Here is a 19,118-nt window from a genome sequence, read left to right as displayed (position 1 = left end):
TATACCAAAACAGAAATCTTCAGCAATAAATTCACTTGGATATGTGTGCATGCATATATGCACACCCACATACATACATGTACGTATGTGCTTCTACACAAACATAGATCTATTTTATTGAATGACTTGACTGTTTAAGTGCTAATTATGTGTCAGGTTGTAAAAGTGTCCCTAGAACTCTGTATAAAAGACTGTATTGCCAATCATGTCAGCTGTTTCCAGGACCCATATTGTTATCTTTCAGTTGGGAGATCTTCAGGATATAGAATTGTTACTATACATTTGGCTTGTCATCTTTCTCCTGTGCTAGGGCTTAATGTCACTGACCATTGTTTATAGAGCTCCCACTAGCTCAACTTTATTCTCGATTCTACAGCTAAAAATATATCACACAAGTAAAGGACATGTTCGTGGGTTTCATTCTGAAAACAGGAGGGCATTTTAAAAAACAACAATAAACTATGTGCTTTGGCAAAAGACTATCATGCTGACTTTTGCATAGTCACAAAATTCAGGACAGATTATTCAAAGAACTCTCTGGAAGCTGACAAGCTTATAAAAGCAATCCTAATAAAAAATTTCTGCATTCTGCATATATAACAAAGTTACAGCACGTCACTTGCTCTATAAATTGTCACTATTACCGCTTGGAGCAGAAGGAAGTGTACATATATAAAGATATATATGTGCATAATTTCATATTCCCAGAGGAAACTGAAAAATTATGTGCATTAAATAGTGTTTTAATTGCAACAAGAAAAACTGCATTTAAGCAGTGGTTCATAATCCCACAAGGATAAAGTCAAGTGTAAATGCTGTCTAGTATAATGGGGGAAGAATGGCCTTTGTAGGCACGCAGGCCTGGGTGCAAGTTCTGATTCTGTCACTTGTTTGATCTACTCTAACAAACCCCTCTATTTCTCTGAGACTCTGTTTCCCTATCAGTAAAATAGAGATATTAAATATCTGTTTTGAGGAAAGTCATGAAAATTGAAGGAAAAGTCCCTACCCATTGCTGTTTTTGTCAAATTATTAAATCAGTTGGAAAGCTAAAAGTAGAAATTTAAGGTTGGTTCTTCTATGGATTACACACTGGAAAATATTAAGATCATGCAACACCTACTCAACACTGAAATTCAATACACATTTTACAGCTATCAAATTCTATGACTGTCTGAGCATATATGAGAGAAGTTTGTAAAATTCCCCTGAAGAACAATTTTAGGAAAACTACCCTAGAACACACGTGGCACAATGGGCCTAAGTTGAGCATTTCATTTATCTGTTTTCTGACAAATCTGTATTCTTTGTGCTTACATAAGATGCAATGGTTCTTACAAAGTCTGCTTTAAAAAGCAACAAGTTCTGTGCTCTCACATGCATCCTTACCCATACTGACAACTCCTCTTTAAAGGCCTAGTTCCAATATTTCTCATTCATTTAACCTTACCGTGTCTGTTCCAGCCCATGGGTTAGACTCTACTCTGAAAAAAGCTTGGGTTTGTCTGGGGACATAAGACCATATCCTTTCTTGCTTAGCACTGGGTTGGGCACAACAAGTTTTAGTCCTTACTTGTAAATAAGCTAAAAGTTTCTAAAGGTCTCACACAACTGTAGGCATTACCAATAAAAATAAATTGAAAAAAGAAAAAAAGGGGTGTCTGGGTGGCTCAGTGGGTTAAGCGTCCGACTTCAGTTCAGGTCATGATCTCACGGTTCGTGAGTCTGAGCTGCACGTTGGGTTCTGTGCTGACAGCTCAGCCTGGAGCAGGTTTCAGATTCTGTGTCTCCCTCTCTCTCTGCACCGCACCCCCCCCCACTAGTGCTCTGTCTCTCAGAAATAAACATTAAAAAATTTTTAAAAAGTTTTCATTTTCTCTACCAATAGAACTTCCATTTAAATTGTTTGTGTAGATTTTAGGTTAACCATGTGGAGATTGTAAGAACTCTATTTTCAGCAACTGAAGGTCTACTCAACTACAACCTAGTCTATTTACATGTTGTTCAACACACACTATGTCAGGCTTTAAAAATGCTATGACCATCTTCCCAAGCTATCCTCACAGGATGGAAGGGAAGTGAACCCTGCCAGGTTTCACCTTTTGCCCCTTGAGACCCAACCTCCATCCCTCTCCATGCTGCTCTGTGCCTTGGGAAGCCAAGTTATGAAGACCACTCATAGTTTTTTTTTTTTTTGTTTTGTTTTTCCCATGGGCTTCTAATTTGGTTTGGGTAATGGCAGAAACTGGGAGGTTGGAGAATGGGAAGAGACTGAGACTGGGGTACCTGTTCCCTGACTCACTCCCTGCCTGGTTATTAGCACATCCCTCAGTTCCTGTCAGGTGGCCAACTCCAGAGCTACCTTCTCCTGGGTTCTGACAGCCATTCTCTCTCCTTGTCCTATAAGCCTACATAACAGAAATAACTCTTCTCTGTTGCTAACTCTGGCGTCTGGTACTATCTCCTGCTGGTTTTCCCAAAGCTAGCCATACCATTATAAATAACCTCCTATCAATTCACCAGACTGAATATACCTTTGAATGTGCCATCTGCCTGCCTGGTGTCTGACTGAGCCTTGAATCTAGTCTTAAAATACCAAGAGTCACTTTGGACCAAAGTATCATGGCTTATTGTTATAGCAGACTTATAGTAGGAACAGCTGTAGTGAATAAACAGGACTGCTTTACTAGGAGAACATAAGAGCGAATATTACTGTTGGCTTATAGTAAAGCAACAATTGAATTTATGCTATAAACCAATCGAGGTAAGAACAAAGGCTTTCGAAAGAAAATGGGAATATTAAATAGATAAATCTAGCTGAAGAATATGTTATAATCTCATGCAAATATCACAAACCCATCAAAATTCAGCTTTTTCTGCTCCTACCATCACTGGAGAATATCATTAAACAAACAGAGGGATAGGGGCACTTGTGTGACTCAGTCCGTTAAGCGTCCTCCTCTTGAGTTCAGCCCAGGTCATGTTCTCATGGTTTGCGGGCTCAAGCCTGGAGCTGTTAGCCCAGAGCCTCCTCGGGATTCTTTCTCTCTGCCCCTCCCCTGCTCAAGTGTGTGTACGCAGGCTCTCAGAAATGAATTTTTTTAAAAATTTAAAAAATAAGTAAGCACAGGATAGGCAAAATTCTTGAACTTCAATCAAGAAGCTGCGAAAAAAGAACACATGTTGTTATGGACACAGTACTGAAGCCCACTGAAGCCTTAGTACATTCAGGTTTCAGTATAGTACCTCCTATTGCATTGTAGCACCTGTAAATATCTACACAGAAATGTAAGTGTACTTGAGTATAATAAATCCACTGTAAACTGGAATCCCATATTAGTGTAATGGTGCTTTGCCCTATAGTCTCCTTCCTAAGATCTTACATTTTGAGAAACAACACTAATTTTTACGTGACTATGTTTTCTTGAAATGCCCCCTTTGGTTAGGCATCTGGTAACCTCTCATCTTCTGTGGTACCAAACCTTCCTACTGGAATAATGTTCCTGGCAGCCTCATTTTCCCAGAAAAGCCCTTTACTTCACCTCCCAAGGTTACTCATACCCACCTTTCTTAATTTTCTTTCCCCCTCCTTCTCTTCCATTCCCTCCTACCCTCACTCAAGGACAACTGAAAGAGGGTGGAGGAAAAGTTCAGCTCAAAATGTACACGGAGATCTCATCCATATTCTGTACCAATTTCCAGACCATAAAACTCCTTACTGGCAGAGAAAGTGTTCTGTGATAATGCCTAAAATAGTCCCTTTTACCTTGTACTTAAAGCACACCTTGAATGTAGATTTTAAAACAGTGGCATGCAACAAAGTCAAAAAGGCCAAAAAAGGGAGTCTTTTCTAGTTCCCTTTTGTTAGTGGATCCAAAGACTCCCTTCACTGAAAGCATCTTAAGGGGAAGACTAGCTTAGGGATGTGGTAAGGATAGCACCTGAAAAGTGAAGAACTGAGTAAGCACCCATGACCCTACTTACTACTCAGTACGCCGGAACATGGAGCCCACTGTAATTGATGCTGAGCTCACACTATTGATGGCAGATGATTTCTAGTCCAGAGTTGCAGTTCTGGGCTTTTGTTCGCCACTGTGGGTAATAACCACTCTAGCAGTAAGTACAGTACCTGCATTTCAGGTTTACCACTCCTTGGTAACCCCCCCCCCCCAATGCACACAGCACCCACTATGACTGCCTCATACTGTTTGCACAGGGCAGACAGCTAATAGGTGTTGAATAAATGCTTGACTAAGGTTGACTTCACACATTCATTCAATTTGCAAAGTCCATATCCTTGACGCTGAGGCAGACCGATTTCCACTTACCCTCTAGTGTCAGGGTTTGGGCAGCAGGCTGCTACCCCAAGTCATGGCTGTGCAGACTCAAATTAGCACACTATACCACATGACTGATTGTCAAAGAACTTTCCCATCGAAAACTAATTAATCTTCCCCATACATCCCTGTGAAAGGTAAGTTTTCTGTGCTCATCTGCAGGTTATAAAGAGGAAACTGGAGATGAGAAGGTCATGGGCTGTGCCAAAGGCTATTAAGGGTGTCTGCTGGGGAATGAAGTCATAAAGCAGTGATCCAGGTTCAGTATCCATACCCACTCCAAACCTAGGCCTTTTCCCCATGTTTTGACCATCTTAACATTCTCTGGGCTTTAATGAGGGTATAGACAGAGTATAGCAGATATGTGCATTTCAAAGGGGGGAGAAATTATGACTTGACCCTACTAAATACTTTGGATGTATTTCCAAGGAGAATTCATAGTAATGTTTTTATTTTTGAGAGAGAGTGCAAGTTGGGGAGGGGCAGAGAAAGAGACACACACAGAGTCCGAAGCAGGCTCCAAACTCTGAGCTGCCATCACAGAGCCCAATGCAGGGCCTGAACCTACAAACAGTGAGATCACGGCCTGAGCCAAAGTCAGATACCTAACCGACTGAGCTACCCAGGCACCCCCCAAGGAGCACTCGTATTAGAAGTCCTCCCTCTCAGATCTTTTTCAGCAAAGATATCTTGTTAGGTAGATTTAGTACTGTCTCCTGGAAAGAAGGCTGAGAAGTATCATCTTCACTGCCCTTCCTGAGATATGCATGGGGGGCGGGTTCACCCTTGTACCCACAGAGACACCAGTCTATGCACAGACTGCCCACAGAGTCCAGACCTGTGAACTGCCCAGAGCAGAATGACAGCATGGGCTCCTTGCCACACTTCACCCGGGCTGTTGCTCTGCGACAGATTTCAAGTCTCTGATCAGTTCCCCGGAGCATACATACAGCAAATATTTCAACCTTCTCTATTATCAGCCTTCCGACTTTGCCAAAGAGAACCAGGATTGGCTATTTAAAAGGACAAAGCAAGCTTCAACCACCAGAACCATGTCCTTTTTCCTTCGTGGGTTCCTCTTCCTCATCCCACCTTCTAGATGAGGACCTGCCCTGAGTTTCATGCTCTTATGTAATTACTATTTACCTTCCTATAGTATGTTAATAGTACTACTCTCCTTGGGGACCGCCTTCACTCGCACAATTCCCATTCCTTGTCAACTTCTAAATCAAGTCTATCCCTGACCTGAGGAGGTTGGATTACCAACTATAATTTTCTCCCATTTTTATAGAGCATGACTTGGAGTAGATGACTATCTCATTTAGGGAATAACTACTCTGGATAGACATTAAAACATTCTCTATTGCTATAGTAATTAAAACAGCATAGTATTTGCACATGAGTAGTTAGACAAATGGAACAGCAAATCCAGAAATACACTCAAATACACATGGGAATCTGTTATTATCTGTTATTATCCTAATTTCTCTAATGTGCTTAAAATTTTCCATAATAAAATTTTCTTAAGGTACCAGAACAAAATATGAGTGACTTCCTTGGAGGGGTGAAAGGCCTTTCCATTTGTAATTCAAAACTCAGAAAGTATAAAATTAAAGTTTGATACATTCAATTACATTAAATAAGTTATGTATGACCAAAAGATAGTATGAATCGAGAAACAAGTAACAACCTGGAAAAAAAAATTTTTTCAACTTATGTCACAGACAAAACAATGGATAATCTCACTAATATGGAAAGAGCTACTAGAAATCAATAAGAAAATTATCAGTAACCTAACAGGAAAATAAGCAAAGAACATTAACAGCCTTTTCATAGAAAAATAAACAAAATGGTCTTTAAATTTTTTTTTTCAATGTTTATTTATTTTTGGGACAGAGAGAGACAGAGCATGAACGGGGGAGGGGCAGAGAGAGAGGGAGACACAGAATCCGAAACAGGCTCCAGGCTCTGAGCCATCAGCCCAGAGCCTGACGCGGGGCTCGAACTCACGGACCGCGAGATCGTGACATGGCTGAAGTCAGACGCTTAACCGACTGCGCCACCCAGGCGCCCCAACAAAATGGTCTTTAAACACCAGGAGAAAAGTTAAGCATCTTTTCAAATAGGAGAAATGAGAACCAAAAGTATACTTGAAACTTTCAGATTTTGACTAGTCTCATATAAAAATGTATTCTAATTCTGTGTTTTAAGGAGACCATGGGAAACCAGTTATTTGCATACATTGATTGTGGAAAGATGACCCCTTAGAAGCAATTTGGTAACATTATTAAACTTTTAAATGTATTTACCCTTTACCCAAAATCTCACTTCTTGGAATTTCTTCAAAAGATGGCTTGTACACATGCACAATGATACACTGTCATCAGAGTCATAGCAGCACTATAATAGCAAAGGATTGGAAACAATCTGTGTCCATCAAAAAGAGTGTGTATGTGTGTGTGTGTGTGTGTGTGTGTGTGCATGTTTAAAACTCTACATACACAATGGAATAGAACACAGCAAAGACATTCCCTGTATGATGCTGTGAAAAAGCCCTAGGATACAGATTATATATACCTATATATCTGAATGGAGAAAGATATAGAGATATGAATATCACGTTATTTTTGTGTGTTGGAGAGAAAACAATAAAAATTACTATATGGGGGCGCCTGGGTGGCTCAGTTCATTAAGCATCAGACTCTTGATCTCAGCCCAGGTCATGATCTCATGGGTTTATGAGGTTGAGCCCCACGTCAGCCTCTGTGCTGACAGCATGGATCCTGCTTGGGATTCTCTGTCTCCCTTTCTCTCTGACCCTCCCCTGCTCATGTGCTCGCCCTTGTGCGTGCACGCTCTCTCTCTCAAAAATAGATAAATAAACTTAAAGAATTACCATATGCATTTACTTATATATGCATAAATACACTCAGTAACAATATACAGGAAATTAATAGGAGCGATGAACTGTAGGTGAAGGAACAGGGTAAAAAATAGTATAAGGGATGCCTGGGTGGTTGAGTCAGTTAAGTGCCCACCTTCGGCTTGGGTCATGATCTCACGGTTCATGGGTTTGAGCCCCACATCAGGCTCTGCAAGTGCAGAGCCTGCTTCAGATCCTCTGTCTCCCTCTCTGTCCCTCCCCCACTCGAGCTGTCTAAAATAAATAAACATTAAAAAGATAGTTAGAGGGGACAAAAGTAGGAAGAAGACTTCTCAGAGTATACCCCATTTTTTGGTTTGATTTTTTTACCCACATAAATCATAAAAGACTCAAAATTTAAATTCAAACAAAGAATTCTTTTGGCTCTATAGTTTATGATTGAGTACCTACCATCTAGTTAAAGCTCAATAATTCTACTGGACCAGGGGCCTGGAAAAGCCAAAGATGAGATGACACAAAATAGCATTTTTTATTTGGCTTTGAAGTGTATCATGTGATGGTAGGGATGTGGACATCAGAGAATTCACCAACCTGATTACATTTTACAGATTTCATCAGTAAAGTCTCCCCGAGACCTTAGTAAGAACACGGTCACAGTGATCTGTAAGAACAGAAAAAAGTAGGTAAGATAGATAAACATGTAGAAAGCACTGCCTTCCTGCAGAAGAGAAACATGCTATCCATTTGAGTATGTTGTGGTTGTTGAGTATAAGCAACACATCTTCTGAACAATAGGCCAATAGGGGCTAATGTTTCCATCCCCAAAGTCCATTTCTATTTTGCCCCTACTCCAGACCCTAGATTCCGTGTTTAGAATGATTTAGCTAAACCATATGTAGAAGATAGTTACCCATCTTTAAGATTAAAAACATACAATTGCCATGAAAAGTATCTGACCCACACAAGATAACTAAATTATTAACATGATATATAATTTTGACAAACGCAAAACAATGTTTTTATATACTTATTAGCCCAGGTTGTTTGGCTGCCCGTAAGTGAACAATTTCTGTTAGGTTCCTTGAAATATTAGAAATAGCTCATCCCCATGACTCCGTTAGAGATTCTGAGATTCCAGATTTCAGGCTTTCAAGTAGAAAAGAGGCAGCAGCCTGGGAACCCTTTCTCTTAGTCCCTAGCATCAAGTCTTCATGGTAAGAGGGGGCTATGACTCGCTTCCATAGGAAAGGAAGCAATGGTTCCTTGTGTACCTAAAGCAAGGGGCAGATTCCTGCTCTTTGGCTGAGTGACAAGCTAAATATTTTTCTATACCTGGTCTATTTCTCAGGATTTCCGTTTCCTTACACGTAATCAAGTGTTAAAAGTTAGTGCAAGCATTGGACAAGTCGCTTAACCTCCTTGTGCCTCAGTTTCCTCATTGTAAAAAGGAGATAAACAATAATGACCTCAAGTGAGTGACTTAATATGTCTCAAACACTTAGAATAATGTCTGGAAGATAGTATGAACTTACGAACTCAAATATTAGCTATCCACATGTAACATCTTAGAGGTGAGTTTGAAACTCTCTCTTTAGAGCCAGGGCTACCTCCTGAGAAGTTATAGAACACACCCCCTGCCACCATTTCCTTAGACTAATTAGCTGCACTACAAATGGAAATTACTTTCATAACTTAAGCTTTACTAGTGTTGAATGATTTACATAATCCTGTAGCTAGGAGGTCCCAGAACTGCATTCCTTTCTTTGGCAAATTTGTATACCTTCCTCCAAAGGCAGTATTTGTTCATCACGTCTGGTGTAAGAAATGACTTCAGGCTAGGGTTAGGTGGAGAATGCCAATCCCTTTCCCCTCCCTCTGTGCAAAAGCTTGAAACCCCAGGAACCAGAGGAAGACACTGCCCACAGATAAGGGCAGAACCAAGTAGCCCATGGATGGTTGGTTCAGAAGAGACCCCCCAAGTGGGGCCTACTTACATATGAGAGAGAGGTATTGCACCTCTGAGCCTCTGCCCTCCATCACAAGGGGATACTAAATTGTCACACTCTGGAAGCAAATGGAAGAAGAGTATTTATCATCAGTAGTTTAAACGTGTGCTTCTCTCACTCCTACACAATCCAAACAGGACAGCAAAAGAACGGGGAATCCGCACCTAGGAAGAGACCATCTAGAATGTTACAAAAACGCTCCCCAAATCATTTGGTCTTAGGGGAAAAAATGGAATCAAACTCTGTGTCCCTGATGGGCAAAGGGAGAAGGAACATTTTCCTGGCTAAAAGTTTCAAAAATACACCTTTGCCACACTTGAAATTTTCACCCATTATTTCCTTATAATCATTTAAAATGCACATTAATTTCATCAATAACCTAACTTAAACACTCTAAATGGACTTACTACATTTATTTAGTTATTCAATCAATATTTATGGAGCACCTTGGTTCACAGCCATTGCATCAGTGCTTAAAATAAAGTTCCTTCTCTCAGAGAGCTGATTTTCCAGCGACTGGCTGGTTTTCCCCATGTGTCCCCCCGCAGGATGACTTCCTTTTCCAAGCTGACATCTGTTGAAGGCTATGGGTGTCAGGTACCTAACACCATTAGTTCATTTAGTTCTTACAACATCCCTGTAAGGTGGGCACTGTTGTCCTCCCCACTTGACAATGAATTTAAAGTTTAAAGAGAGGATAAGTAACTTGCTCAAGACTACAAAGTAAGTCATGGATAGAATTTAAATTGGGCTCCAATTCCAAACGCCTCCATTTCGGTCCCCACCCTAGAGTACTTTCAAAACTTCTCAAAGACAGCTTGCTATGATGGATTTCTGGTTTGAAATTGGTCTCCTTCTGCATTTTCCCTGTTTGGTATGCTAGGATTCTTCTCTTTTTCTGTACAATGCCTTTCTAGCATCTAGAAAACGATCATTTAAAAGCAAGGGTATCAAGTCATGGGACCATGGCAGAGCAGGCTAAGAAATAACAGCCAATTATACATAAATATTTAAATATATGCACTCCACTCCACTTAGTGCATTATTCAGATTCTGGGCTAACACAAAAAGGTTTCCAGAACTTACCAGCTGCTTCCTTTTGTGATCTCAATGATTCTCACCCAAACAAGACTCAAAGGACCCATTTTCCAAATCAGCTTCCTCGTATTTACACCTTGTCATTGATGTCATTCTCCTTTTCTGCCAACCCTAAACTGACTAGAGAGGAGAATTCGAATTCTCTCTCAAATTATTTCCTTTCTCTTTCCCCAAACCTTGCATTTTTTTCTTCCCCTAAAACTCCCTAAGCCCAAGGCATAGTCCAGTGAAGTGAGTGTGATTAAGCAAATTAAGAACCGGCCCAGGGAGCTGCTCTAATTGCTCTAATCAGGGGTACTTTCCTGGTCCTGCTCATGGGAGGCCTGGCCGGCCTAGAACATTCACTGTCTGTCTGTGGGTGGCATGTCAGCAGATGGCAATCACTGCTGCTATTTTTCCAGGTTAAAATGAGATTAAGTTTGGGGCTTTGGACCCTAATTATTCTTCTCAGTGATTTCGTTTAATTGGTCTACCAAAAAACACTTGGCTAATCCCTGAATGCCACACAAGCCCATGCAGCCATTTGGACCAGGTGGTCAGATTCTTCAATGGGGAGAAGAACGTGGGCACAAAGGGAGGGGGTCCTATCTCCCTCTCTTACCAAATTCAAGCTCCCTGAAGGCAGGCCTAGTCTAGTCTTTCATCTCCAGCAATGGGCTTGGCACAGAGTAGGGCTCCAAATGTTTGCTGACTATTGTGAAATGAAGAAAGGAGATGTGAAAGGCACATTTTAAGGAGCATTTTATGAGACAATGGATTTAACAAGGGGGAAAAAAAAACTTGCACAGGGGATATGCACATTATATACTACACTTAGAATGTAGAGAAGACATGGCCAGTACTCAGGACATACTTTACAGCAACATCTGATTTCTGACCATTAACCCCAAACAGTTAAAGGTTCAAGTCTATATAAGAGATAGAGGTTGATATACAGAAGTATCAAACTGACATCAAATCAGGAGCTTCCGTGAGGAGAAAGCAGTGGCAAGAATAATCAATATTCCAATGAGCTTGATTTGGCTATGAAATCCTTCAAGGAAAAATCCAGAACCGCAGGAATCTAATAGCTAAATGAGGGCTACTAGGTGGTTGTATATTTAAATATTGCTACCCCTGCTTAGGCTTTTTGCTTAACTTTCTATAGCTTTTGGCAATGGTAGCTCATGAAGGACAGTTGGGAGAGCTGTCATAAGAATTCCTTTAGGCCTGGGTTCACTGGGCCCTGCAGGACAAATCTAAGAAAATGTGGCAATGTTCTGCAGCTGCAGCATGGTCACATAATGTATTCCTCACTTATCTGGCTTCCTTTCATGTGGGTAATTATGTTGAGTATTGGATTAGAAGTGTTATGTTTCGACTTAATCAATCCACATTTATTTTGGAGGTTTTTCTTAGCTGAGAAAGTAGTCATCAAATAAACTTTTAAAATGGAAAATTCATACATATATATATATACACATATCTGCAGACAAAAATATATACACATTTAAAATTCATTTTAGTCATTTTTATTTCATTTTATTTTTTTTATGCATTTAATAAGCATTCTTGAACACCTACTGTGCACCATATGAGGAACCAGAAATAAAAATTTAAGACATAGTCCATGCTCTAAAGTGGTTTGAATAGAGTGATGAAGGCAGTCCGTGTACAAACAGCAAACATGCACCAGTTGCTATGGAAACAATGGATTATAGAGTGTTACTAACTCTACCACCATCACTTTTCTAAAATGCTAGTGATTCCTATAGCTTGTAGTAGGTAGGGAGGCATATTATTTATGCTGAAACCACGCAGGGAGGATGCCAGAAATAAGCAAATCTGAAAAGAACAGATCTAACACATTTAGTTTGGCCAAGTAGAGGAAATGCCTCAGGAAAAAATGTTTCCTCTTAAAAAAAAAAAAAAAAAAGCAGCCTGGGTGAGACTTTCCACAGATATCCCCAGAATAAATGAAAGGGTGCACTTAGGTTTGCAGCCTATTATGTTGATGCTCTGTTTCCATATCCTAAACTAGGGATTGGATAGCCTGGTACTTTGAGGATTTCCAACACTTAATAGCTCCCATGTCCCCAATTCTTGGCTCAGAAATTTCACCTGCCAGGGGCACCCGGGTTTTTCAGTCAGTTAAGAACCCAACTTCAGCTCAGGTCATGATCTCATGGTTCATGGGTTCGAGCCCCACGCCGGGCTGTGGCCTGACAGCTCAGAGCCTGGAGCCTGCTTCTGATTCTGTGTCTCCCCCTCTCTCTCTGCCCCTCCTGCACTCACGCTCTGTCTCTTGCTCTCTCTCAAAAATGAATAAACGTGGGGCGCCTGGGTGGCGCAGTCGGTTAAGCGTCCGACTTCAGCCAGGTCACGATCTCGCGGTCCGTGAGTTCGAGCCCCGCGTCGGGCTCTGGGCTGATGGCTCGGAGCCTGGAGCCTGTTTCCGATTCTGTGTCTCCCTCTCTCTCTGCCCCTCCCCCGTTCATGCTCTGTCTCTCTCTGTCCCAAAAATAAATAAACGTTGAGAAAAAAAAAAAAATTAAAAAAAAAAATGAATAAACGTTCAAAAAAGAAACAAAAAGAAATTTCACCAGCCAACAAGTTCATTTCTTCCAGAAGCATCAGGTACACACTAAGTCAAGTTTGGAGGCAGGGAAATCAAGTTTTACTGATCACCAGCTTACCCACTTCAAATTAAATCTCCAGTGTAGTGAAAGGTATCCGGCATTCTCCTGCCCCCTGAGAGTTTATACCAGCATGTTCACCTTATCTTCCTGAAGTTATTCCAGTTATTAAAAAAAAAAAAAGGTATCTTCCCTGATGATTCAAAGTGAAGTAATTTTCACTTCCATGAAGAAGTATTCGCCCTCCACTTACTAAGACACTAACAGCACTCACTCTTCTATTTCGGAGACACAGCCTCCTCAGTGAATCCTGGTGCAGTCTGACAGCCCAGGTGGCATCCTCATTCACTGGAACTTTCTCTTTATTCGTTGTGAGCATGCAGAGTTTTTTGGGTTTTTTTTTTTAATGTTTTATTTTTGAGACAGAGACAGACAGAGCATGAGCAGGGGAGGGGCAGAGAGAGGGGGAGACACAGAATCCGAAGCAGGCTCCAGGCTCCGAACTGTCAGAACAGAGTCCGACGCGGGGCTCAAACCCACAAACCGTGAGATCATGACCTGAGCCGAAGTCGGACGCTCAACTGACTGAGCCACCCAGGCGTCCCAAACATGCCAAGTTTTTAAAAGGCTATGCTGACCAAGGACTGACTGCCAGCCTCATTATGACTGGTCCCAGAACAGAGTTCTACCTTCAGTTAATCTTCAAAAGAGTATCTCACCCAGGTAACTTATTTACCCTGCTTCTGAGATCTTCCACACCCATTTTAAATCCTTAGAATTTCAGTCTTGTTTTGGGAGGATGACAGTATTTCAAGTATCCTCTGATAATTAAGTGACCTCTTCTGCCAGCACCCAAAAATGATTGGCTCTTGGAATTTTGACCTCCAATATTTTCCATTTAACAAATCCACACGAACTACCTAATATGTGATCAGCACTGTGATAACCACTGTAAAGTTGCACTGGAATTAAATTTTAAATTTAAGAAAAATCTTTGACCTAAAGAACTGGCCAGACTGGATATCACACATGAAATGACTGCAGTGAGTACAGGGTCAAGTGCTAGAGGAGGAGACAGTAAGGAATAATAATACCCTACTATTATTTAAGAACAAAAATGAAAAATGAAGAGCCCCTAATTAGATAAAGTGCATTCACCTATAATTCTTTTTTTGATTGTTACAACTGCATGGTGAGGTAGGCAAAGGAGATATTAACCCCATTTTACAGATGAGGTAACTGAGACCCAAAGAGGTCAAGGGGGTTGGCCAAGGACATCTTGCGAATAAGTGGGAGAATTCCAGGATTGTAGTTCTAGTGTGGTCTCCCTGTTGTGTGGTTTTGCTGCCACACCATGCTGCCACCTTGCTGAGTACCATGGGAGGGAGAAGACGGAGCATGGAAGGACCAGAAGGATGAGCTATAGGCAACAGAAAGGATGAAGGGTCTTTATGGGGAAAACAAGACAGACAGAGATGGGCAAAGAGCATGACCACAGGTTTGGAGGCAGAGACTGGGGGAAATAATGACTTACCAAAATAGAATGTATATTAAAACGAAGTGGGGAATAGGGTTTGAGAGGAAATTAAATAATCATGGATCTTTCAGAAAGTTGGTATCAGGAGCTGAGTTTTGGTCTTTCAAACAATGCAGTTATTTTGCGGGGGAGACTGACATGATCAATGCAGAGGTTGAGAAAGTTGATATACTTTTTGTATAGTACAGGGTTAGAGCGGGGGGGGGGGTGCGGCAAAGAGTCTGGGTTTCTGGAATCCAGGCGGGGGTGGGGGAAGGGCTAGCATCGTGAAATGTTGACGTGGGTATACTTCACAGAATTCATCACCCACGTTCATTTGCACATCACTGAACAACAGCAAAGCTAAAAATACTCTGGTTACAAGCAACAGGGTATATAAAAGAGAAGAATGATTGGTGCTTTCAAGTTTATGATGGATTAAGCCATTTTAGGTTGGTTGACTTAAAATTTGTAAAATACACTGTCTTCAGGTTTGACAAAGGTAAAATCACCCGCTTTTTTAGGCTTTGCATTAATTCGACTTTCTGCATTTTGTCAGCCTGTTATCAAATTGGAATGGAGGTGGCCCCACAGGACTGCTGGAGTTCTGACAGATTAAGGGGATTTGAGTGGGGTAGGGGGAACTCTGGGTCCCTCACCTACACTTAAATGAGAATAGGTCAGATTTTGTAAAACTGCTTTTATTAGGCTAGATTACAACATTTCATATGTGTGAAAGGTTCCATAGATTAAAACATCTGAAAAGCCACGGATCTAGTCTAATCTCATCCCAAACAGAGGAAGAAGCAGAGATAGGCCCTTGAAGGGCTTTGTTCAAGGTCACAGGGCAAGGAAGACCACCTGAGGGGCATTTTTGTATAGCAAAGAAACTTCAGTCAACAAAATGAAAAGGCAACCTCCCAACCTGCAGCATGGGAAAAAACACTTAGAAAGCAATGTCTGCTAAGGGATTAATATCCAAAATACAGAACTCGTACAACTCAATAGCGAAACACCAAATAATACAATTAAAAAATTGGATCATTAGGGAAATACAAGTCAAACTGTAATGACATATCACCTCACACCTGTCAGAATGGCTGTCATCAAAAGAGACAAGACACAAGTATTGGTGAGGATGTGGAGAAAGGAGAACCTTGTCCACTGTTGGTGGGAATATAAATTGGCCCAGCCACTATGGAAAACAGTATGAAGGTTCCTCAAAAAATTAAATGGAACTCCCATATGATCCAGCAATCCTACTTCTAGGAATATATTCAAAAGAAATGAAATCATTATCTCAAAGAGATATCTGTACTCCCATGTTTACTGCAGCATTCTTCACCACAGCCAAGATCTGGAAACACCCAAAGTGCCCATCAATGGATGAATGAATTAAAGAAAGTATGGTATTCATTTCCTTGGCATATACATATGGAATATTATTCACCCATAAAAAAGGAACCCCTGATATTTGCGACAACATGAAAGTGGAGGTGTATTATACTAAGCAAAATAAGCCAGAAACAGAGAGACAAATCCTGTATGCCATCACTTATAGGTAGAATTGAAAAAAGTCAAAATCATAGAGTAGAATGGTGGTTGCCAGGGGCTGGGGCATAGAGGAAATGGGGCACTAGCTTCCAGTTCTAAGAGAAATAAGTTTTGGCACTGTGACGTGGAGCATGATGACCATAGTTGATAATGCTGTATTGCATATTTAAAATTTGCTAAGAGTAAATTTTTAGTGTTTTTGCCAAAAAAAAAGGGGGGGGGGTGCAACCCTGTGAGGTCAAGATGGAGGTGTTAACGGACTGAATTGTGGTAATCGTTTCACAATGCATACATATATGTATCAGATCCTCACATTGTACAGCTTCACACAATTTTGTCAATTTTATACACAATTACATTTGCCGATTTTACCTCAGTAAAGTTGGGGGTGAGGGAGAAGAATTGGGGCCACTGAGAACTCAGAAAACAAAATCATTTCACAGCCTTTGGCACCCAGGCTTCCCTCCAGGCCCGTTCATGTGCCTGCAGCAGAGCTGGTCCCCAATGCCCTAAGCGGGCCAGCCCAGGCAGCCAAGGGCCACCATGGGGAAACACCTGGCCAGGCTGGGCCCAAGCAGCAGGAGCTGGTTTCATTGGGAAGCCTCCCACCAACAAATGAAACATAAGGTGCTTCTAGTCAGAAAAGGGTCTGCTTAACACTCTTCTCCAACTCATTCATTTTTCAATATTTGCTTACTTCTCCTTTTCCCTCACTTTAGTCCCCTTTTGAAGACCATCTAAGGTCGACCCCCCCCCCAACCCCCATACTACAACAAAAAAACAACCAACCCATCAGAACCACCCAAAAAAAAAAGGCCACCTTGAGAAAGAGAAGATAAAGAAGTGCTGCAGGTTTGGAATTTTCACTGTTTCCAAAGAATTATGACCCAGAAGCAGAGAATCATTAAACCCGCTGGTTTCACTTGTACAACAGCACATAACGCCGTACCGGAGACCGCGCTGCCCGCTGAATCAGGAAGTTTAGAGGGAGAAGGCCCGACAGAGCCCCTAGTAAATCTGTCTTTTTGTATTCTAATCATAAAAAAGTATTCCCCTCACTTTCTCACACAGGGCCTAACGTCACCTTAACAGTGTTTATCAAGACAGACAAAGTGTCTTCACCAAAGCTAGAACATTTGTCTTCTTTGACAGCAAATGCTGATTAAATCTTCCCAGAGAAAAGTTAGGCAGACCAGAATCCACCTTCTTGCCAGGTACAAAGGGACGGACTACAATTCTGGTGTGTCCTCTCCTGTTCTCCTTGTCAGGAAAAATAAATAAAGGTGATAGAATTTGGTAGAAAAGGTCTCCTGAAGATAACAGCTGTCTCCGTTTTAACTTAGGTTCAACTATTTCTTGCCAGCTTTGTGAATTATCTCAGCTAACTTAAAGAACCCCTAAAGGAACCATGCTACGGACTGTAAACTGAGGAAAACCCAAGCGCACACAGATGGCATACAAACCGGCCAGTGCCAGATGAGCCTTTTCCCTCGCGGGGCCATTTCAGGGTGGATCCCAAGGGGACTATGACTTCGCTTCCGATGACATTAGTGGTGAAAGAGGCTGTGAGTTATGAATTAACAGCTCTCTGTGAACTGATTAACTCTTCCATATTCAGAACGCCCACTTAAAAAAAAACAACAACAGGGGCGCCTGGGTGGCGCAGTCGGTTAAGCGTCCGACTTCAGCCAGGTCACGATCTCGCGGTCCGTGAGTTCGAGCCCCGCATCGGGCTCTGGGCTGATGGCTCAGAGCCTGGAGCCTGTTTCCGATTCTGTGTCTCCCTCTCTCTCTGCCCCTCCCCCGTTCATGCTCTGTCTCTCTCTGTCCCAAAAATAAATAAATGTTGAAAAAAAACAACAACAACAACAACAAAACAAATCCAACTCACCTTTCCAGGACTCACCGACATGGCAAACAGAAACACACCCGGTTGGAAATCCAGGAAAGAGAATCATGTCTGTGGCCTATGTGCTGATCTGAGCAATAAAGCTTGTTTTTTTTTTTTTTTTTTAATCACCCTTGTCAGAAATAGAAAATCTCCTTAAAATATGGGACATAGCTCTCTGTGCTTCATGAGCAATTCTACACAAAAGCTGTGGACCTCACAACACAATGTGGTCATCGGCACCATCAGCTCACCGACAGTCATTCAGATGGTGGACTTGGTGAAATCTCTCCTGGGGCCTTTGTAACTCATCTGCATAATTGCAGAGCTTTCTAATCCCTGTGGCAGAGCTGTAATTGTGTCAGGATAAAGTAAGGCTCTCTGATCCCCGGCCTGGTAACTGGAGGCACAAACCTCCCATTCAATTATTCCTGAACGATGGCACTTAAGCATAACTGTGGGAAAGGGAAGCAGACCCCCCAGCACGTACTTCTCTCTTTTGCCTGCCACTAGTGGAGGAGTCTGACCTCAGTGGGCACAGCCGGAACGCTCTTTCCTGACCTCCAACCTTGGGTATTTACCAACTGGCTAATGAAGAAACAGTAAGTAACCTCCTGCCCACTGGAGAGCCAGACAAGAATGAAAACGGATATATGTACACTTTTATTCTAGAGCTGGAGAAGAAAAGTAATTTCCATCCCACCGAGCTCTAAAGCGCTGCCTTTCATCCCACTGGGGAAGGTGTGAAGCCTGCTTTGTCCAGACTGGCCTGGCCTTTGATGGATTTATTGACCAGACCTACTGGCTGGAGGAAGTGTAGGGACACACCTTTTGTTGAGAAAGAAGAACGTACACCACCAACAGGCTTCCAGGACCTCATAAAACGGTCGTTCGGCTTAGAAGATCAGGTCTCCCATGTATCAGTATCGGGAGGAAAGCATTAAAGGCATTTCTCAAGTTTAAAGGAAAACAAAATTTCAAAAGCAAGGTGAGTTAGCTGCCAGTGATTGTCAAATTGCTGGGGATGCAGAGTCTAACTCTGACAGACTGCTCTGTGAACAGGGTATAGCTTCTGCATAACTTCATCAATTATGTTATTTGTCATGGGCTAAAGGACATGACACATAGGGAGCACGGTGTAGTCTCATCTGGGAAGAGCAGGAGAGGGCGAGATGATCAGAAACTGTGAATTAATTTTGCGCTGATCCCTAGATCCCAGC

General features: G+C 41.7%; 1 protein-coding gene across 1 annotated transcript in view; it reads right to left on the bottom strand.

The window, feature by feature from the left end:
- Positions 1 to 19,118, bottom strand: part of LYPD6B (LY6/PLAUR domain containing 6B) — a 52,376-nt gene that overhangs the window by 19,885 nt on the left and 13,373 nt on the right. Inside the window, exon 2 of the mRNA XM_032594153.1 lies at positions 7,813 to 7,882. The gene's annotated coding sequence lies outside the window, so the exon portion shown is untranslated. The remainder of the gene's footprint in view (positions 1 to 7,812; positions 7,883 to 19,118) is intronic.

Source organism: Lynx canadensis, chromosome C1, assembly GCF_007474595.2.
Source record: "Lynx canadensis isolate LIC74 chromosome C1, mLynCan4.pri.v2, whole genome shotgun sequence".
Taxonomy (NCBI): domain Eukaryota; kingdom Metazoa; phylum Chordata; class Mammalia; order Carnivora; family Felidae; genus Lynx; species Lynx canadensis.
This window is presented reverse-complemented; position numbering and strand designations above follow the sequence as displayed.